The 24,528-nt window shown below is 35.0% G+C and overlaps 1 pseudogene; it reads left to right on the top strand.

The window, feature by feature from the left end:
* Positions 1-23,572, top strand: part of LOC141498993 (S-formylglutathione hydrolase pseudogene) — a 33,514-nt pseudogene extending 9,942 nt beyond the window's left edge.
* Positions 23,573-24,528: the final 956 nt, after the last annotated feature.

The following is a 24,528-nucleotide window of genomic DNA, read 5'->3' as shown; positions in this document are numbered from 1 at the left end:
TATACATATACACACACATATATATACATATATATACATACACACACACACACACACACACATATATATATATATATATCCTCTCTCCCACCCCATTTTAGGATTCTAAAAATCATGTATGAATCATTTCCTATGAGCCAAGTACTGGGGTCAGAGCAAGAAATTCTCAATCAATTCAAACTCTGTCATCAAGGGGCTTATATTCCAATAATGGGAGGTATCATATATAGGGAAAGGGGGTCTTGGAAGGAAGTTTTGGTGGAGAGTGGGAAAAAATTTAATTTGACTTAATTTCCAGAAAGACAATAATATTGTTGAGGTGGAAAATAGTTACTTTGCCGTGACAGAGCAAAACAATGAAATTAATTGGACATAAGTTTGTTGATGATCCAATTATCTTACTCTTAGAATGCAGTCTCTATGTGGAAAATACCACAATTTTTGAAAGACTGTCTGGGTTCACAAGGACCTTCGAGGCTATCAAGTCCAAGCCCCTTATTTTAGAAATAAGTGAACTGAGGCCCAGAGAAGTCAAGTAGATGACCCAAAATTCTACAGGAAGTGACAGAATGAAGATATATGAACTTAGTCCTGTGATTCCAAGGGCAACTTTCTCAGAGACAAACTCGGGAAATATGAGAGCTACCAGTGGAATTTTTAAATCTTATGTTAACTGTATCAGAATACGTTTTGCTTTTGTTTTTGCAGGCAATAGGGTTAAGTGACTTGCCTAAGGTCACACAGGTGAGTAAGTATTCAGAATCTGAGGCTGAATTTGAACTCAGGTCTTCCTGATTCCAGAGGTGATGTTCTACCCACTGCATTACCTAGCTGCCCCCAGAATACATTTTAAAAATTGTAGGACATTATTCAGATTTTTTACCCCAATATTATGCTTTGGTTGGTTAAAAAATCTGTTTTTTAAATTTTAAAAATATAAATAACATACTTAACAGTCAAAATCTTTGTTTGTATGCTTGGTGGGGGACTCTGAAATCCTTTAGGGATCATGAAAAACTCAAAGTCTCAAGGGATTTCATATTTAATATGACAGAAATAGCACTCTCCCCCACTTCACTAATTTAGGATATGACATTGAATAAATTAAAATATAAAGAAGGGGGGAAAGTCCCTTCTAATTTAAAATATATATATGTATTTTTAAATAACCTCAGATGCTAATGCAAGGATTATAATAAAGCACTAAATTTTGGCTAAGGTTACCTCTTCTATCCCTGAGAAATTATAGACAAGATAATTAAACATAATTAAATACAAAAATTCTAGAGAGGTTAAGTTGATATGACTGGTACTGACAAGAAGTTTTCAGATGAATGATATGTCTAGGAGTAGATAGGATGTGGGTCAGATGTGCTGGCCTTTGAGGTCAGTGGGAGTACTGTATAGAGTGTGTTGGCACATCTGGTCTATACATGTCTATACTGGAGAAGATACCCATAGGTTGAGGTGGTCAGGGAAGACTTCAAGGAACAGTCTTAGATTTCTTCAGCACTCTAGGTGTAATCTCACTATTATTGGGTATGTCTACTTTTGGCCATTATCTTGCCCTTATGTCTATTCTGGTCTGGATTATTGTGTTATCTCTTAACTGATCTTCCTTCCTCTGGTCCCTCTTCTCTCCCTAGATAATTATTTTTCCGATGCCAAGACCATATAACTTCTTTTTCCTTATAAAGAATTGCCAAATGCTTCCTGTTACATACTAGATAAAGCACAAACTTCTTAGCCAGGCATTCCAAATCATTTATTCTGCCTCCAGTCACGAGCTTTTTGCAAAAAAAAAGGAACTGTTCCATTCTTTGTATTTGTATCTAATACCTGACATGTTATAAAAGATTAATCAGTGCTTATAGATTGATTGATTTTTCTACTTCATGTGCCACAATCACATCCTATCCCATCCTCCCTCCCTGTCTCTCCATTTACCTCACATATGTTTTAGGAAATTCTACAGGACTTCATCTACTAAATCATAAAGCAATTTGGAAAGCCCGAAATATTCCAATTATTCTTAGAAGGTTTTAGACAACATTAGTCAAATCTTCCTGTGTTATAGATGACTGAGGTCCAGAGATGTTACATGATTTATCAAAAGTCACCCAGCAAGATAATAATGTAGAAGGGAATTGTGTTTAGGGTACAGAATGATATAACATCAGGACCTTACACTAGCCTTGCATGGTCTCTTTCTCACAAATGTAAGGCAAGCAACTAATACAAAAAATTTAAATAACTTTCCCAAGGTTATCTGACAAACTAATGGGGAAAGTGATTTACATCTCACAGTCCCCCAGACAAATGACCTCAAATCTAGAGGGTGTAATTTCAGTAGCTTGGATTACACAAATAGAACTTTCCCTACCAAGCCCTCCCAGTGCCCTCACATGTCATCTCATTTGTCTTTTTAACATCCTGGTGAAGTATTTAGGAGCAGAAATTAATCTCCCCCATTACACACATAAAAAAAAACCCCTAAAGCTACAGGGGTCAAAGGATAAGCCCAAGGTGATGTGGTACAATGAGGCCAGATTAGAAACTGGGCTGTCTGGCTCCAAGGCCACAGCTATTTGCCCTGAACTGAATAATCATCTATTTAAAGATTCTGCTTTGGGCAAGAGACTCTCTTCTTTTATGATCAGGGGATATCTAGTGATCTTGTTTAATATCTCATAATATTTTCCATCATGCTAGCTCAGATAACAAGATAAGTAGAGAATAGGAGAGAGGACAGTAGGAGTCAGGAAAACCTGGATTCAAATACTGATTCCAAGACTTACTGACCATGTGACCATGGACAAGTCACTTTTACTCTTAGGAGCTTAGGCAACTCTCTAAGACTGTAGTTTGCTTGCTGTTGATCTGCATCAAAGGACAGAGTTTTCACACTGGAAGTATCCCAAACAATAATATTGCAGATTTGTTCTAAAATAGTATTCATAGAAAGAGAATTTCCTTTGGATCTCTTCTAATAATTTATTATATTAAAATCCATAGTAACTGAACAGGTAAAGAATTTAGAAGACCATTCACATTTTATTTGTCCTTTCTAGATATATACACCTTTTGATAGACACTACCTTTTTTCTATTTAATATAACTATATGATCATTTTTAATGAGTGATGACTAGAAAAGAAAGAAACTAGAGTGACTAGACAATAAAATTTTGAGGGGGGCATTAAATGAAAGAGATAAAGATGGAATTTACCCTTTGGAAGAATTAATGAGAAAAAGAGAAGGGTCAACAGGAAGAAGCAACTATATGAAATGAATTCTAAAGAAAATATGACTCAAGATTTCTTGGGGAGTTCTGGATTTAGTTTCCTGGTGAGTAATTTTGCCTAAGCTAAAGGGGGAGCCTATGTAATCAAGAGAACAAGTTGCTTCCTCAGTAGACAGAAGGGCTTTGAGAGAGCTCTAGTATTTTAAAAAAATAAGAAATAGGTTGAATTAAAGGAGAAGACAGATTATTTGCCTAGATCTGAAGATTCTTCAGCTGGGTACTTAGACTAAGGAGTCCATGGATAGATTTCAGGGGTTCTATGAATTTGTGTGTGTGTGTGTGTGTGTGTGTGTGTGTGTGTGTGTGTGTGTGTACGGAATAGAGGATAAAAAATTCAATGAAGGAATGTTCACTTCCCACTGTCAGAGAAGGCTTTGTGGAACCCATAGCATCGAAGCTGGGTCTGGAAGGAAGAAAAAGATTTCATTAGGCAGAAATGAAGAACTCTGTTATCAATACCAAGGATGTTCAATAAATTGAGGAAACATGGAGGCAGCACAGGACAGGATGAGATTGTGGCACATTTTGGTGATGCACATGAAGTAGAAAAAATCAAGTAATAAACATTGATGAACTTTCATAACATGTCAAAAACTAGAGGTACAAATACAAAGAATGGAATAGTCTCCTTTTTGCAAGAAACTAAAGGCTAGAGACAGAACACAGAGAATTCTTTTACTTCCTCTACTGAGTGGTCCAGGATTTTAAAGTAAGGTTGATCTCCTGAACCCCATAAACTTGAACTCCACTGTTCTATAGCTATCTTTAATCCCCTATCTTACATAAAGTTTGTTGTTGTTCAGTAGCTTCTGATTCTTATCGACACCATTTGGAGTTTTCTTGGCAAAGACACTAAAGTGGTTTGTCATTTACTTCTCCAGTCATTTTAACAGATGAATAAACTGAGGTAAACAGAATTAAGTGACTTGCCCAAGGTCACAGAGTTAGTAAATATCTGTATTTGGTATTCCTGACTCCAGGACTAGCACTCCATCCACTGGGCCACCTAGCTGACCATTTCATCTATAGATCATTAGTTGTATCCTGTAGTTTTGTCTTCATTGCCTTAGAAAATAAAAGGGAAGGACTTTGTTCCCAAGGACATATTCCCCAGGAATGAATTCAAGCTTTCCACTGGTGTCAGATGGGAAATAGGTCACATTAGAGATCATGGAATTTTATCCATCTCTGTGTTCCTTCATAGGGATGCAACATGGTTGCCTTGTATTTAGCAATCAACAAGAATCAAAAGAGGACAAAGGATAGAAAACTGAAGGTTAAGATTCTTCTCACTTGTTCCAATAATTTTCAGAAAAGTAAATAGTGGGAGATGTTTGGAATGCATATCTATTTCTCTCCATAATACAAACACTACTATGGCTACTACTGGCTCTAAGCTCGGATTTGAAAATGGTGTATTTGTGCATAATTGGTAATATTCTTCAGATTCAAGTTAGGAACACAATTCACAGAGAACATTTCTGAGTAATCCTTTTAAGTTTAATTTGGCTGATTTCCAAAATGCTTTACCTGGAGTTAGGAATTATAATTTTAAAACATCTTCCTCATTAATTTTTTTAAAGTAAATGATCAAGTGTACTTAAAAAAAGAGAAACTGTACTTTGGGAGTAATTTCATCCCTTGCTAACACATGGGATTCCTATAAAGTAAAGTGCACTTGGAATTTTGTGGGCAAAATAGAGTAAAAAATTATTCTGGGAGAATAGTAAGGCCGATTTCTGCCATCACTTAGTACGGTCTCTGGTACGTTATAAGTTTCTTTTTTTTTCCAGGTTTTTGTAAGGCAAACGGGGTTAAGTGGCTTGTCCAAGGCCACACAGCTAGGTAATTATTAAGTGTCTGAGACTGGATTTGAACCCAGGTACTCCTGAATCCAGGGCCAGTGCTTTATCCACTACGCCACCTAGCCACCCCACATTATAAGTTTCAATAAAAGTTTGTGAACTGATGGTTGACTGATGATATCCCATGGTAAGGTAGAAACCACATTGTCTAGATGATTTCTGTGGCACCTTCCTGTTATATATCTATGAGCTTATGAATATTATATATCACAAAGTGGATCTAGTAAGAGGGTGCAGGAATCAATGTGTGGTGGGGGTATATCAAGTTTCTTCCTATTTTAAATGAGGATGATAATACCCTTAGAATCTATCTCCTTAGAATTATTCTTTCAAATACAGAATATATATATGTATCTAAAATATAAATATTCACATATGCATGTGTTTGAACTCTTCTGTGTCATATAACATATTTTATAAAATTATAAAGTATCACATAAATATGAAAAATTATTATTTATTTACATAGTACTGAATTATTAAAAAACACGTTAAGGAAGTGTCAGGAAGATATATGTATATATATGTATATATATATATATATAAAACAAATTTAATTAACTTTATTATTCTTAGATGAAACAAACATTTATTAAGCCCTAATGTTTGCCAGGAATTTTGCTAAACACTGAGGATACACTAAGGAAATGAAAATACACTTGTGATCTTTTGGTTTTACTTCTTCATTTTTTTGTTGATTGTTTTCAAATTCCCTTCCAATGGATCCTTTGTAACACATTACTGTTTTCCTTTAGTTTTCATTTTCACCTTCAGTAAAGGTTCTCTATTAAAAAAACAAACCTGTAGCTTGCAAACTCATCAGCTCCCTAATGGCAGGTGAGTACTTATATTTTATATGAAAGTTATCTGAAAAAACATAATGTATTATGTTCTGCCTGGTTTCAGTTCCACAGAACAAGATGCCCCTCTACTCTGCTTCTGTTGCTCTGCCTGGTTTCAACTGCAGGGAGCTGGATGTCCTTCAGGGACCTGGGGTGAGGGAGGGGAGGCAGAGGAGAGCCTCACCTGCAATTGCAAAGGGTATACACACCTGGATGATCTCGACCCTTCACAATCAGAGATGAAGTTCTTCTCTGCCTCCCCTCCGGTGTCCCCCCCCACCCCCATTTCTTTCCTGCCTCCTTTTACATGCTGTCTCCCTCTCACCCTACACCCCACCATTAGATTGTAAACTCCTTAGGGACATTCTCAATTCAATATTGTGCCTGGCATAAGATAGGTACTTAATAAATGTTTATTGGATCGGATATTAATAATCATAGCAAGGAAAGATAAGATGGCCTTGAGGTAGAGAGTTGGCCTCAAAGTTAGGACCACTTGGTCCAGTTCAAATCTTGCCTCTGACTCATACTGGTTTTATTACTTCTCAGAGCCCCCAGGCAACTTTTTATAATAATAAGTTGCCAAAAGGTTATGAATTGGCAAAGAAAGTGTTTCACCAATGTAATCACAGGTATAGTGAAAAATAAATAAATATGTGCATAGTATTACTCATAATATTATTAGCAGTAGTCTAAGATAAGTTAAACAAAATAAAGTACATCTTTAGTTAAAATGGATTTTGTACTTTTATTTGTTTGGGTTTCTGCTTATCAAAGTCATTAAACTAGGGAAGTTCCCTTTAAAAATGCATGTACTTTTATAAGGTAGCTAGATAGAGCTATACCTAAAGTCAGGAAGATTTGACTTTTACTATGCCTCAAATGCCTTAAACATTTACTAGTTGTGTGACCATGGGCAAGTCACTTCACCCACCTCAGTTTTTCATCTGGAAAATGATCTGGAGAAGGAAATGGCAAACCATCCAATATCTTTGCCAACAAAACTCCAAATGGTGTCACAAAAGTCAGACATGACTGAACAACAGAATTTTATAGTGGAGAGAACTGTCTTCAATGATCTTTACATTTAGAAAATATGATATATTAATAAGTCCTTCCCCCCACCACATAAAATGTATCTCTTCCTCATCCTATATACTTGGAAATGAGAACTATGTTTTTTAAAAATATGTGAGAGAGAATAAGAGATATACTGAGGACATTGAAAGATTGAATCATCTTTCCTAATGAACATAATAACATACAATGTCACCAAGAAATCACAGTGCATTTCTCCTAAAAATGTGACTTTCAAGGTTTTCTGATGCTATTGGATTATCCCCTGCTGTTATAACACATGCTGAGCTCTTTCAGATGCTGTGGGAGCTTCAGACAAAATTGATGACAGGATGTGGCCCCTTGCTATACTTCTAACCTCAGATCTTCATACACACACACACACACACACACACACACACACACACACACACACACACACACACACACTGGTCACTGGAATGCAAGGTACACTGAGTACAAACTGTGTTCCCAATGAATGAATTGACTTTTCGTTGAACTGTGGCTTGCTTAATTATTATAGCTTAAGATGAAAAAGAATCCATTTAAAAAAGATTTCAAATGATCATTGTGACTAGAATTGAATTTCCTCTTTGACCTCTCAAATTCTGACCTTACTGACTTTCAAGCATATCCAGTTCCATTTCCTTATTTTACAAGTAAGATAACAACAGATGCAGGAGAGGTTAATGACTCAAGAACACATATTAATAAGTAGCAAGTGAAAAAAATAGCTTTAAAATCAATGCCCAGACTCTTTATCTAGGACTCCTATCACTCTATCCCACCTGCACCCTACTGTAGAAATACACACACACACACACACACACACACACACACACACACACATACTATATATATATGTATATATATATATATATATATATATATATATGAAGAATGTCTTTGAAATATCATTGATAATAATGGAGAAAATTATGCCTTGATCTTCTATTTTGAATTCAGTGAATTGGCAGCAAAATGATTTTCTGCGAAAAATAGTAAAAGAAAAAAGAAAAAAGAAATCTCAGCAAGCAGAGTAATAGAGTATGCTGTCTAGGAAATAAACAAAATAACTCAAGTCATTATTAGTAATACTTGCAATTACCAAAGAGTAAATGCTTTCATAGAAAATTTAGCAATTGGCTCTCTTGAATTGGTTTGAGTCATACACCTACTGCAAACATCTTGTACCTTCGCACAAATTGGTCATACTAGTTGCTCAAAGACGTTTAGTGTGGTGCCCATTGGAACCCTTCATTCCCCCTTCATTCCCTACAATTTCTACCCCCCCATCAGAGCTTGATTATACTTTGTCCTATCTCTTCATCATTCTATGCTTTCCTATATGACAGATTATCTGAATTTGTGCTAAGGTATAAATTCAGCTCATGATGGATTATTCTTCCCCAGTGAAGTTGTGTTTGATTAGAGGACTCCTAGAATAATTTGGGAGTAACTGAATAGTACAGAGGATAGGGTGCCAAACCTCGAGTCAGGAAGACTTGGTGAGTTCAAATCTGATTTCAGACACTTAGAGCTATGTGTCCCCCAGCAAATCACTTAATCCTGATTGCCTTAGTTCCTCAATTGTAAAATGAACTGGAGAAGGAAATGGCATATTACTTCAGTATCTTTGCCAAGAAAACCCCAAATGGGATCATGAAGAATTAGACACAATTGAAAAAGGACTGAACAACAACAACAAAATATCAATATGTCTTAATCCCAAAATGAGTTTCTAAAAGCATTATCATAATTCATTTTATTAGTTCACAAAGCAATTTCACATTCATTATTTCATTTGCTACTTATAACAATCCTGTGAAGTAGGAAGGCAAATATTTTCCCTTTTTTTTCCCAAGATGATTTTAAAATAAGAGTTTTAGAACTGGAATCTCAGAAATAATATAGTCCAAACCTTTGTTTTACAAAATATAAATAAACTGAGGCCCTGATTGGGAAAGTAATTTGCCCAAGGTTAACTAGATTGAAAGTTGCTGGGCTAGTATTACAAATCCTGTCCTTCTTCCATAATGCCACATCCTCCCTGCCTCTCTAAAGAAACCACCCATTAGTGAGATTGTTTTTGATTATTTAAAAATATGGTTCATGGCTAATATTAGCCTTCTGTTAAATGTTGTCTTTGTCAAATATTTTTCAAGAGTCAAAGTCTTATCTTAGGAATTTGAAAGACAGCAAAGTATATGAAAACTATCACTGGACTGAGAGACAAAGGACCTGGATAGTTATATGACCTTGGACTAGTCACTTAACTCTTCCTAATCTTTTTCCTTCATCTATAAAATGGGGATAATACTATACGAATTAACTACCTGGGAGAGTTGTTAAGAGAAACACATAATGTGTATAAAATGAGGACCGTACCTGCCTCTCAGGGTTGATGTAAGGATCAGATGAGACATTTATAAAACACAGGTCTGACATATGGTAAGTGCTTTTAAATTCTTATTCCCTTCCTGCTTTGGGCAGTCAAGGGGAGCAGTAGGCAGAGTGCTAGTTCTGGAATCAGGAAGACCTGAGTTTAAATCTAATCTCAGACACTTACTAGCTCTGAGTGACCCTGGGCAAGTCACTTTACCATGTTTGCTTCAGCTTCCTCATTTGTCAAATGAGTCAGAGAAGGAAATGACAAACTTCTCCAGTATCTTTGTCAAGAAAACCCCATGATGGGGTGGCTAGGTGGCGCAGTGGATAAAGCACCGGCCCTGGAGTCAGGAATACCTGGCTTCAAATCTGGTCTCAGACATTTAATAATTACCTAGCTGTGTGTCCTTGGGCAAGCCACTTAACCCCATTGTCTTGCAAAAAAACCTAAGAAAAAAAGAAAACCCCATGACTGAAAAATGCAACTTCTCCCTTTATTCTTGCCAGATAATGCACATACTTAACTGCTTTAGCCTGAATCAACTTCAAATTAAAGGGATATAGAAGCCATAGCTCAAACATGATTCAATCACCCCATCACTTTAACTACTTTGCAATAAACATTGTGTTGATTATTAATTAACTATATCACATTCCCATCTCTTACAGCAAAAATAATGTATATTTTCAGAATTTAGTGTTTGGGAGAGAAGATGGTTAAAACTCTTAATGTGTTGCATTGAGTTTCTGGTACTTTTTCTTTCCCTTCTATTTCTTAATAGTGTTTATACCTGTGGCTTAATAGCTGCAGTATTTTGGATTTGAACTTTGTTCCAAATCCATTAAATTTTCACAACCATTTGAGTCCAACCAAATGAAAATACTCAACTACATCCTTTCACCAAACCAATTAGATGGATGTTTTTTAGTGTTCTGGAATCTGGCTTAGTTTATGTGAGGCCTGAGTCACAAGGAATGGGTGGGAAGATGTTGTCCAACTAAAATATTGTTAATCATTTCCACTAAGAGGAGAGACTGCTATTTTACTGGTAGAATTCTTGCCCTAAAACCTACAACAATATGATCAACAACAACAACAGAATTGATCAATGTTATAATAATTTCATTACTGTGTATAATATTGACTTTACTTTGTATCAGATCATGTCTTCCCAGATTGTTCTAAAACTATCTCGTTTATCATTTCTTACAGAAATCCATCATAATTATGTATCATAACTTATTTAGTCACTCTCCAATTAACAACAATCTTGAAAGGAGTTTGATTCTAACTGGAAAACTATCCTAAAGATATTTATCCTAATATCCTAAAGATATTTACTATTAAATGTTCATTTCTTTGGATACTAAGGAGAACATAGTGTAGGATGGAAAATGTGAAGGTTGGATGATCCCTATTCTTGGAAAACTTAAGAATTAGTTCAATTCAACACCCAATAAAAAATTAAAATATGCATGTATATTAAACATAATACATATATATATATGTATATATATATATGCCAAACACTGTAATAACTGCTGCTGGGGGTGGGTGGAGGTACAAAGAAAGCCAAAATAACATTCCTGCAACTATATCCAAAGAGCTATAAAACTATGCTTATTTTTTGATCGAGCAATATCACTACTAGGTCTGTATTCCAGTGAGATTTTTTTAAAAAGAAAAAGAACTTATTTGTACAATTGGAAATTGAGGGTATATCTCAACAACTGTGGAATTGCACAAAATGTCGTATATGATTGTGATGGAACTCTATTGTATTATAAGAAATGATAACAGGATACGGGGTGGCTAGGTGGCATAGTGGATAAAGCACCAGCCTTGGAGTCAGGAGTACCTGGGTTCAAATCCGGTCTCAGACACTTAATAATTACCTAGCTGTGTGGCCTTGGGCAAGCCACTTAACCCCATTTGCCTTGCAAAACCCTAAAAAAAAAGAAATGATAACAGGATGATACCAAAAATTGAAATGAGCAGAAACAAGGATAAAGGCATACATAGTAATAACAATATCATATGATGAACAACTGTGAATGATTTCCCTATTCTCAGCAATATAATAATCTGAGACAATCTCAAGACTCATGATGAAAAATGCTGTACTCCTCCGGAAAAATAATTGATGGATCTGAATAGACTGAAGCATAGTTTTCATCCATCTATCCTTCCTTCCTTCCTTCCTTCCTTCCTTCCTTCCTTCCTTCCTTCCTTCCTTCCTTCCTTCCTTCCTTCCTTCCTTCCTTCCTTCCTTTCCTTTCCTTTCTTTTCCTTTCTTTTCCTTTCCCCCTCTTTCTGTTAAAATTTTCTTCTACAAAATGTCTAATATGAATTTTTTTATTTGTGAAAGATTTTATTTATTTTGAGTTTTACAATTTTTCCTCCTAATCTTGCTTCACACACACAGAGAGAAGGCAGTCTGTTAGTTTTTACATTTTCCATGCTATTCATTGACCTAAATTGAATGTGTTGAGAGAGAAATAATATGAAATTTTTTTATATGATAACCTATACTGGATTGCTTACTATCTCAGAGAGATCAGGAAGGAAAGAAGGGAGGGAAAGAATTTGGATGTCAAAATTTTTTAAAAAATGAATGCTAAAGTTGGAAGTAGTTGGAAGAAACTATTATTTTTAAAAGGCATTCCTGTCCTCAAAGGCTTTACAATCTAATGGGATAAATCAAATTGAAATGACACTGCATAAAAGATGGTTTGAAATGAAGGACCTGGTATTGATCAGGAAATCTTTCTAAAGAAAGAATTTTCATCTGAGACAGAGTCTAGAGTAGGGAATCCAGTGAAAAAATAGCAGAAAAGGAGAAAGTTAGTGAGATAAAAATTTGAGAAAGCCTTGGGGGAAACACTGAGAGAAGTTTGATGTAGAAAAAGGAGGCTGATCTACTGATGCAAGGAACAAGTGCTGAGATAAATTAAAGCAGTTAAGTCACTGGGGACCCATATTACTAGACCCAAATCCAGTAGGTGTCCAGTAAATGTTACTAAATGGCATGAGCTGATGAAATATTTCAAAGTCTCTGTTTTGGAACTTGAATCAGGATATGGTAAAGTAGCTGACATTCAGGGGAAACCCTAAAAGAGTGGCTCTCAAATTTTTGGGACTCAGGTTCTTTTATTCTCATAAAATTATTAAAACTCACTTTGAAAAATTTTTGTTTATGGGGGTTATATCTATCAACATTTGCAATTTTAGAAATTAAAACATCTTAATATTATTATAAAAACTTTGACCACATAGACACCTCAGAAGGAGTTCAGCAACAACAGGTTCCTGGACCTCACTTTGAGACTCATCCTAAAAGGTGAATGTGTACTTTCAGATTCTGTAGCAACTAATGTTTCCTCTCTGCTGTTAATTTCCTGCTCATTGATAATTATATTCAATAATTATTCATAATTAATGGTTAATATCTTTCTACTCACAACATCAAAATATTAACAGATGTTCTATGGCTAACCTTTACAGTATACCACTGAAAAAAAGTTTTATTACAGAATTGTAAAGCAAGAACATATTCATTAAAGATATTCTCACAAACATCATCTTCTATGTCGTCACCCCTGGGTTTGCCCATTCTTAACAAGGAACTATGGACAGGTATACTGTGTCCAATTCTCTGGATTTGACTCCTTAATGAATCAATTGCTCTATTTACTCTTCTTCCACTCCAATGTTTTACTTTGGGGAATTCTCCCTAATATAACAGGTGAGTACTATGTCTAAATTTCCCTAAATGTGGGTAACAGTCTGTAACTATTGCACTGTCACTCCATATAAAAGAATGGAGTAGTCTTTACTTTCCTTTTCCTAAAAAAAAAAAAATCAACTTATTATTTAATTATTTCTAGCATTCTTTATCTTTAAGTTCTATATTTTCTAACTTCCTTCCACCTCTCTCCCATCTGTGAGAATGTAAGGAATATGATATTAAGTATTTACATATGAAATCAGACAAAATATTTCCACATCAACCATGTTGCAAAAAAAAATAAAGAAAATTATGCTTCAATCTCCACTTAGATTCTATTGGTTTTCTCACTAGATGTGAATAACTTTTTTTTATTATATAGTCTTCAGAATTGTCTTAGATCATTATATTGATGAAAACAGTTAAATCATTCGGAGATGATCATCATTGCAATAATTTCATTATTGTGTATAGATCACATCTTCCCAGATTGTTCTAAAACTATCTTGTTTATCATTTCTTATAGAATTCCATCATGATTATGTATTATAATTTCTTTAGTCATTCTTCAATTGATAGGCATCCCCTTAATTTCCAGTTCTTTGCCACCACAAAATGAACTGCTATAAATATTCTTATACATTTAGTTCCTTTTGTGTCTGCTTTGACTTTGCCACCTAATAGTGGCACTGGTGGATCAAAGAATATATACAGTTCTATAACTCTCTGCACATAGTTCCAAATTGTTCTTCAGAATTGTAGGACTATTTCACAACTACCAACAATGAATACATATTTTTTCACATCTCCTCCAAATTTATCATTTTATTTTTCTGTCATTTTAACCTATCTAGTAGATGTGAGATAGTTCCTTGGAATTTTCTAATTTGCATTTCTCTAATCAGTAAGGATATAAATATATTTATATATAATTATAACTATCATGTAACTATAGATAGGTTTTGCAGTCATAATTCAATTAACTATTCCTTTAAGAATATGGATGCTATACCATTTGGAGTGTGTATATTATATGTTTAATATTGTACATATTATATATAATATATTTATATTCATATCTGTATTTAATATTGCTATTACTTAATTACCTATGGTAACTTTTTTTTAAACAAAATTAGCTTCCCTATTTGTCTCTTTTAAATGGGTCCAATCATGATTGCTTCCCCTGCCTTTTTAAACCCCAGCTGAAGCATAATAGACTCTTTCAATTTTTGTTTTACACTCTTGGTCTAGGATGCCAGGGAAGTTTTCCTTTCTAATTTCTTGTAATATGATGTCCAGGGTTTTTTTTATTACCATTTCAACTGTCTAAGAATTCTTAAACTATCTCTTCTCAATCTATTTTTTTCTTTTTTTAAGTATTTTTAAAAATTTATTTATTTAAGACAGTGAGGTTAAGTGACTTGCCCAAGGTCACACAGCTAGGTGATTATTAAGTGTCTGAGGCTGGCTTTAAACTTAGGTCCTCCTGACTCCAGGGCCAGTGCTCTGTGTACTGTACCACCTAGCTGCCCCCTCCTCAATCTACTTTTTAAGTCAGTTGTTTTTCTAGTGAAATATTTCACATTTTCTTCTGTTTTCATTCTTTTGACTTTATTGTTTTTTTGATGCTTCATGGAATCATTAGCTTCCACTTTCCCAGGTCTAATTTTTAAGGGAACATCTTCAGTAAATGTGTATACCTCTTTTCCCATTTGGGCACTTCTACTTTTTAAGCTGTTATTTTTTCTTCAGTATTTTTGAGTTTCTTATATCAAGATACTTATTCTTTTCACATAATTTTTTGCATCACCCTCATTTCTTTTAACCAATTTTTTTCTCTACTTCTTCTATTTGATTTTTAAAGTCTTCCAATAATTGTTATTGGATTCATGACCAATTCACATTTGCTCCAACAAGATTAGGATGACTTCAATAGGTGTTTTGATGATGATGGTGATAGTGATGTCAATGGTACCACCATCAACTCAGTCACCCAGGCTCACCACAGAGGTATCATACTAGATTTCTCAATCTATCTCACCACCCCAAGTCCAATTTGTTACCAAGATTGTCAATTTTGCCTTTGTAACATCTCTCTTCTGACACTCCAGCATATTAGTGTAAGTCCTCATCACCTTGTGATTTGACCATTGCAATGGCCTACTGGTTGTTGTCCCTTCAGGAAAAAAAGTGATGTCCTCATTTCAACTCATTCTCTATTCAACCAAGAAAGCACAAATCTGACAAATCCCCTTCTCCCTTTTAATCAATCCAAGTGTTTCCATATGACCTCTAGGGTTAAAAAAAAATCTTCCATTATTTGACTATTAAAGCCCCTTCCTACCTTTCAGGTTTTCTAACATCTTACAGCTTCCTACCCCTTCTACTGCTGTGTACATACACACACACACACACACACACACACACACACACACACACACACACACACACACACTTGACTCCTTGCTCCTCAAACAGTATATTCCATCCCCATACTCTTACAGTTTCACTGTCTAGTCCCTGAACCTGGAACTCTCTTCCTCATATCTACCTCTTAGTTTTCATGTCCCTCTTAATGTGATTATCTTCAGTTTATTCTGTTGTTGAATGACTAGATGGTAATAATTATTTAGATTCTTTTGTTTATGAAGTAGATTTCTAACAATAATCCTGTGAGGGACATGGTATATAGTATATAACCCTTTAATATTTACTAATTTTTTTATTTCAATTGATATTTTATTTTATTTTTCCAATTACACATTATGAAAGTTTTTCAACATTAAACCACTTGCATATTTATATTACACATTTTCTACCACCCTCCCTTCTGACTCCCCTTCCTTCAGTGATGAACAATCTATTTACAAAGATTTTTACATGCCTTATCTCATTTGATCTCCTTATAATCTGTGAAGAAAGTAGGGTGCAGATTCAAAGAGGTTAAAAGACTTACCCAAGTATGGCATGGCTGGAGTCTTTCTTGTTGGAGAAGTAATGTCAAGACTAAAAGAACCATCCTTATACTTGTTTTAGCATTTTATCTAGAATAACATAAACTTTGAGAAATGGTTGTGACAGTCATTTGACAAAGAAATTCATCAGTATTCTAGGGAGCTAGCTGGGACAATGGGTAGACTGTCATCCCTGAAGTCAAGAGAACCAGAGTTCAAATCCAATTTCAGATATTTATTAGAAGTGTGATCTTGGACGAGTAACTTAATCCTGATTGTCTCACATTCAGAGCTATCTCCAGTCATCCTGATTCAAATCTGGCCACTGGACCCAGATGACTTTGAAGGAGAAAGTAAGATTAGTGACTTAGCACAGCAACCCCTCCTCCCCTTCATATCCAATTCATGTGCATATTATACCATCACTTCCCTGATGTCCGTTATGGTCCTTCTTCAAGAATAAAAGACAAACTTCATGATCAGTGATATTCCAAAAATGAATTATCTGTCAATTTCACATCATCATATAAACAATACTTCTGACTTAAAAATAAAGCATTGAAGAAGGCCAATCCTATGCAGTATGATATGAAATATAGCACTAGATTCACCCCTGTTGGATTTCACATCCCATCCGGCCATCCACTAGTTGATCATCTAACCATCTAACCATTCTAACCAGGTCATCTTGCTGTCCTCCCTTTCCCTGAGAAGAGTAGTGATTTTCTGGAACCATATCTCCAGAGCCTACATAATACTGCCCTGGGAGAGTTAATTCACTCAGCTTTAGCAAGCAGTCATGAAGCCAATCTGTCCTGATTGGTGGGAGAGGTAAGTAAAAGCCAGATAGCTGCAAAGAATGTTTCTACTCCTCAATAAACACATTTTACCATCTTCCCTGCTGGTACAGCTGTGCCCCAAATTTTGATTTCTACTTCTTCTCTTTGAACAATAATCAAAATAATATTACCAATGCTACTGTAAAGGATGTGACAATTATCACTTCAGAGACTACAATATCCCTTATCTAATCTAATTAGCAGTTACTAGATTATCTATCCTACCTCCTAATTGATACTTTCAGGCTAGGTCACTTAAAAAAATGATTTTTCTCATTCAGCAAACTTGGTGAGGTCAACTCCTAAAATTATAGTTCTCAAGGCCCTGCCAGCATGCTTCTTCTAAGCATGTCATTCAGCTGGGTTCTCTGTACCTGAATCCAGATGGGTACAGTGTCTTCCACTGGGCCAGGAGTTCCATTGCAAGATATTGAAGAAATCATGGCTGATGGTGAGGAGAAAGAAAAATACTTTCTCAAGGGTTGAGTTCTTAATCCATAGTTTATTCCTTTCTCTTTTCCAGAGATAGTACTCTTCAGGGTTATTTAGTTTCTTAGTTGACAATTTAGAGAGAATGTCTCACTCTTTGAAGGGCCACCATCAATTAGGCCTTGGGAAATCAGTTGATCGGGAGCATCCAGATCAATTTCCCTCCCTACTTTAAATGTAAGCTATTTGAGGGCAGGGATCATTTTACTTTCGTATTTCTATGTCCATTGCTTGCTTGGTTAATGCTTGGTACATATTTTACTCTTAATTCATAATATATAGGTATGATAACAATAATTAAAGTAATAGATAACACTTATATAGCATTATATGATCTGCAAAACACTTTAGAGATATTATCTAACTTGATCCTCACAGCAACCCAGTGAGGCAAGTGCTATTATTATTATTCCAATTTTCAAATAAAAAAAATTGATTTGGAGAGGTTAAGTGATTTACCTATAAATAAAATTTATGTTTATTCTTCATTCATTATCCCATTTGCTTTCTATAATTCTCCTTTTCTAAATATCCTTCAAAAAACCCACTATATTTGAGGTGAATTTAATAGTCTAAGGAATTGCTCATCAAAGTCTATAGATTTGGAATCCTGGATTATCATAAAGACTATGGGTAGAATGGTGTGCCAGGTGAGGGAAGATAGTCTCTCTATAACAAGATATGTGAGTAAGCAATCACATAAGCCACTGAAAAGGAAGTATATGACAGTATTGATAAAATTCACTTATTCCATAGTGTTATCTATAACCAGCACTCAGGCGATTGATTACTCCACTCTTCAGTTTCTTTAAAATTATCACAGTTTAGGGGTGGCTAGGTTGCCCAGTGGACAGAGCACCAGCCCTAGAGTCATGAGTACCTGAGTTCAAATCCAACCTCAGACACTTAATAATTACCTAGCTGTGTGGCCTTGGGCAAGCCACTTAATCCCATTGTCTTGCAAAAAAAAAAGTTACCACAGTTTACAAGAAAAAGAACCTAAATGGATGGAAAAGTTTAGACTGAGGATACCTCCAAAAGTTGGTGCAATGGAAAATTGTTATTACCTACTAATGACTGCACTGGAGAAAGAAAATAATCAATGAATTCTTGGCAATAGAGTCACACACATCCCAGGAGCATGTTAAAAAGAATTGTTGAGAGATATAATAGAGAATACCTGCCCATATTCTCATCAGTGAATCAAGAAGGCTCTAACAGAGCACATTCTAACACTAGAATGTCACTGAAACTCCCATCCTTCTCAGACACAACTTCATTTATTGTGAGCCATTCAAGTAGTTACTTGCCATGTAGCATGACTAACCATTCACTGGTGAGCTCACAAAGCATGATAAACATCAGCTTGTTAATTATTTTATAAATTTGGCTCCAAATGAATGATGTAAAGATTGATCTACTTTAAACCAAAGATACTTCATAATGACTCCAAGTTAAATACTGCCTTGAATCCATCTAATCATATAGTAGTGGAAAGCAATAGCAAGCAATAGACTAATAAATTCATTTAATCATATAGTAATGGAAAGAGCAGAGGGTCAGAAGGATCAGAGACTCCACCTTGTTGTGTTCCCTAAATAGTGGCACTGAAGAGAAACCTGAAAAGATATTGAGAAAGAAAGTAGAAGGTGAAGCTAAGGAAAACACTATAGGAATGAGCCCCTTTTATAAGAACACCAAGATTTAGGTTTTTTTTTTTAAAGCCTGCTTTCAATTTGGTTACTGTTCATTCAACTATCTTTATATTCTTTTGAAGAACTATTGCAGTTAAACTCCCATATCCTTGGAGACAGTATTTTGGTACAGATGAACACCAGGAAAAAAAGAAAGAAGTAAATAGGTTCTATTGGCCCTTGAGTTTAGGACTTCTTCCTAAACTAATAGTTTATGACATTCAAAGTTGTAAAGTAAGAAATGTTTCCTGTAAATCTCACCAACTCACCCATTTTCACAGTCAATTAGAAGGCATCAACAGCCATACTGATTGCCAGTAAGTAGAACTGATATTGCAAAGACTGCATCAAGAGGAACAGGGAAATATTCAGAATCTGAGTTGGTCTTTTAATAGAAAAGTAAAGCTTTTATTTGTTAATAAGGCATAGTCTATTGGGTATGCAGCTAAAAGGAAGACATGAGTTCAAATACTACCTCTGACATATTAGCTAGACAAGTCATTTAACCTCTCAATGTCTCAGACTACTCTCTAAAATTATAAATTTTATTAAAGTTATAAATGTTCATTGGTAGGAGACACTTATTTTAAAAAAGTGATTTTTATTATATTTGCCAAGTAAATTTTTTTTAAATTGACATTTTTCATAAAAAGTACCCAGGCCAAGGAAAAAAAAAATTTTTTAAATTTGTCTTTTTTAATCTTTCTCTTTCAAATTAGTATACAAATAAAGCTTGCAAGTTATACTTGCATGTCCTTGACTCATCAGCAAAAAGTATACATGAAGTTCAGAAAAATTTCTTGAGACACTCTTGTCTTTTTTCCCAGTTAATCTATTCTACCTAATCACAATTCTTCTTTGCCTGCTTTTCACCAGGAGGTTCAAAACAGAGATAGTTAATAGCCTCTTTTCCACTTCCCAAGTTGTGTACCAAAACCTCACCCATTAAACAGTACATGGTTATCCTTTACTCTTAAGAGACATTTTTTCAGTATTTGTTTCAAAATGAGGGTCGGGAGGAAGGGACTGAGGAGGAACAATGGGAAGTGGTTTTTCAGTGCAGGTGGGAAACTTCGAAACTTTGTCTGGTAGCTCAAAGAGCTCATGTCTTTTGCTTCTCTTTTCAGGGTGGAACAATGCCCAAATGAGAACAAAAGCAGAGTGGATTCAACTGATTTGGCATTTGGCCACAACTTTATTAAGCAGCCTAATGAAACTTATTATTCTTTCACTCAACACCCCAGAAGGTAGTCTATGCCAACTACTCTATTGGCTCACTTTTCTGAAAACTATTATACATGTTATCCCCAGGCTAAAATTCTTTCCTGTGGCATGGATCATACAAATAGTCCTATCAGATCACTGCAGTTAGAAATTTATGGGAAGGGAATTCCATTCATGGTAGTTCATGATAGGTAGATTTCAGTCTGAGAGCTTAGATACAATCAATGATTAAACATTTATTAAATGCTTATTATATGCCAGGCAATGTATTTCCATCATATAATATCTGTATATAAAATAAAAATATATTGTTGTATATATATATATTATATCCATTATATATATACATATTCTAAATATATATGTATATATACCACACACACACACACACACACACACACACACACACGAATTTCTATCCAGTCAGGATATCTTTTTTTTTTTAGGTTTTTGCAAGGCAGATGGGGTTAAGTGGCTTTCCCAAGGCCACACAGCTAGGTAATTATTAAGTGTCTGAGACCGGATTTGAACCCAGGTACTCCTGACTCCAGGGCCGGTGCTTTATCCACTGCACCACCTAGCCGCCCCCTTGTCAGGATATCTTGATATTTGCCTTGTATCCCTTTTCGGAAATAAGAGTGACAACCCCACTAAGGTTCATTCACCATCCCAAAACTGCTTAGAATTGAACACCCTCCTCTGGTGTTAAAGGAAAGGCATAACTACTCAAGCCAGTTCCTTGGCAATTTAGGTTTGAAATAAGAATGAAAGGAAACACTTGTAGAAGATATAACAATTTAAAAAGAAGGTCTATTTAGCCATGGGAGAGGGAGAGGGAAAGAGATTTAATAAGTATAATCAATAATCCTATCCTATGCTGCCCATAGCAAACCAAAGATCAAAGGTATTATTCTTGGATAACAGGAATATACATCAATGACCTGAGTTTTTAGTTCCCTTAATCAATAACATTGCAAAGATGGTTCCACCATCTTTTTTGGGGGGGTGTTACAAGGTAATGGAGTTAAGTGACTTGATCAAGGTCACACAGCCAGGTAATTATTAAGTGTCTGAGGCCGGATTTGAACTCAGGTCCTCCTGATTCCAGGGCTGGTGCTCTGTCCTCTGTACCACCTAGCTACCCCTCTGATATCTTTTTTTTTTTAGGTTTTTGCAAGGCAGATGAGGTTAAGTGGCTTGCCCAAGGCCACACAGCTAGGTAATTATTAAGTGTCTGAGATCGGATTTGAACCCAGGTACTCCTGACTCCAGGGCCGGTGCTTTATCCACTACGCCACCTAGCTGCCCCTTCTGATATCTTTTAAGGAAAAAAAAAACTACCCCTGCCCACAGGGAAGGGATTCCGGCAAATATGCTTCTTATAACACTCAGTCATCTTTCTTTTACCTATATGCATTTTATACCTTGTTAGAATGTAAGTTCTTTAGATTATAGAACTCTCATTTTTAAACTGTATTTTGAATATCTTATACTATGAATGGCACAAAGTTCATGCTTAATAAATGATCTTTCATTCAAACTTGATTTTACATATGTTTATTCTACTATGCTATTCTGGGCACTGCTGCCTATTACCCAAGCAAGCTCTATGGACTTGATTTCAGGTTCTAAATCAGTAGTGTTAAATTCAAAAGAAACAGGGGCCACTATGCCATATATAAAGATACTTGTCAGTCATTTATTGACTTAGAAAACCATATAATATTATCTACTGTGCTGTTTTGCTAAATGTTTCCTAATTACTTTTTTTGGCACAACATTATTACTCCTTGAAAACAAAACATTTTATATTCATATACCATTTTTAAAGTTTATCTCCATCATTGTTGGCCTTTAGCAATAAATGAGTATGAGCCTTAATGAGATTTTATTTTCCAAAAATACATTGGAGCACCTCACACTTTGCTTATAAACAGTCTCAAAATCAGAGTAATTTCTATAACATAGATCTTCAATGATAAATTGTTTCCCTGGCTCATAGCTTCCAAACAGTTCAATTTTAGCTTTGTAGTTTTTTAACTTGATTAACTTCTCTATTCAAATCTCTCAATTACTTTCATCTTTACACAATATATATTCAAAGATAGGGAAATCTTCTTTGGTAATCTGCCTGATAATATGACTCATGATAATGCCATGTTTGTTCATGCAAGTCTGCCCTTGATAATCAGGAGGGTTTCCTATTTCATATGTAGATGGTGCTGTACTGTCTGTCCTCCATTTAGCTGAAATATTTTTATCAGTCACAAGTTTCCTAAAAACTGCATCAGTTGTAGATAAGCAACAAATATAAGCCAATCTGGGTCATTTTTCATTCTTACTTGCCTCCTAATTACATTTTAATCTTGTTCAGTTACAGGAAGGACCCAGTGTTTGACACCTGTCTAAATGGTTACAACTTTAGATAACATATTTAATATAGAGAGTCCTCCCCTTCCATCTCCCTTCTGTCTCTACCTATACCTACACCTGACAAAGATTATACATTGTGGCAGGGAGTGGAAAAATAGTAGCAATTATGGACTTGAAATAGATCTCCAGTAACCATTGCATTGAAAGGTTTCCAAAAGTGTATGAACAAGACAGCAGAAAACCAAAATATAAAATGAAATTTGGAATCTACCTACCACCCAAGGCAGAAAATGGAAAGTGTCCTGTTCTTAATTGTCTGTCTGGTTTAACATACGCAGAACATAATTTTACTACAGAAAAAACAGTTATCAGAAACTGCAGCAGAATATCATCATTGCATCAGATACTAACTAGTCAATGTGGCTACAGCATCAAAGGAGTAGATGACAGTTGGGATTTTGGTACCAGTACTGGTTTTTATGTGAATCTGAAGAATCTTGGAAAACCAACTATGGGATGCAGTCATATAATAGATGAGCTGTTCAAGCTGATAGATATCAATTTTCCTAGTGACCCAGAGAGGATATCTATTTTTTGACCACTCTATAGGAAGCCATGGGACTATGATTTTGTTCTTTGAAGAATCTCAACAAATATAAATCTGTGTCATCGTTCTGTTCAATCCACAATCCTGGGTTCTGTCCTTGGAAAAAGATATATGATGCTTATAGCAAAGTCTTATCCAAATTCTCAGGTAGGTATATAAATTGATCAAGGCAATAGCCCTGATTAAGAGCAATTATTTCCTGATAGTAGAAAGGAAATGCCCATTATTTTTAGGCTGCAAGAAAAATATGTAATAACTAGTAACTTCATTGAAATGTTTGTTAATGATCACCAGACATCGAGGCAAAATACCAGAACACATAAAGCTTATACATACATACATATATATATATATATAATATATATATAAAACTTTTGAACTTTTGAAAAGATGGGATTTCACATTTAAAAAGATTGTTTATAAACACTCATCTCGTTTTTTATCATAACTGACTACTTTCTGACTAAATATACAAAATCAAACAATCTGATTCAAATTTTTTCCTATAAGTAACCTAATAAAAGACATGTATCATTACTAAGGATCAGTTTGAAACCCTTGTGAAATTAAGTTTAAAAGATCTCAGAATATTCCAACAAACACAGTAGACTATAAAGAGTACAGTAATTCAAATGTCCTTGTTGATGTAAAAATCAGTTATTGGTCATTGGGTATATTAATTTTGTAGGTAATTAAATGATGGAATTGTCTCTCAGTAACTAAATAAAGAGGCAATACATTAGGAAAAATAAAATAATATATAGAAGAATATAGAAATCAAATGCTGTTTCCACAGGACTGATATTTCATTCCTTGAAGAATTTATAATATCATCAATGTGGGTATTCTTTTGCAAGGTTCAGAATGCAACCCCTCTACACCTTTTTATTTTATGCAATACTTGTTCACATCCTCCTCTACACAGGATTCATCCAATTACTTAATGCCATTCCCATAACTGCTATCATTGTGTGGTTATTAAAGTAACAAGTGAGAAATTCATCCCTTATTGTTTACTCTTTCTATGTGAACAGTCTACATACATCTCTGATAGTAATCCTTATATTGCTTCTTTTGCACAATTCTTCAATGTGTATGTTTATGTGTTGCAAACTACTCACATCCACAGTGCACATTTCCAT

This window comes from Macrotis lagotis, chromosome X (genome assembly GCF_037893015.1).
Source record: "Macrotis lagotis isolate mMagLag1 chromosome X, bilby.v1.9.chrom.fasta, whole genome shotgun sequence".
Lineage (NCBI taxonomy): Eukaryota > Metazoa > Chordata > Mammalia > Peramelemorphia > Peramelidae > Macrotis > Macrotis lagotis.
This window is presented reverse-complemented; position numbering and strand designations above follow the sequence as displayed.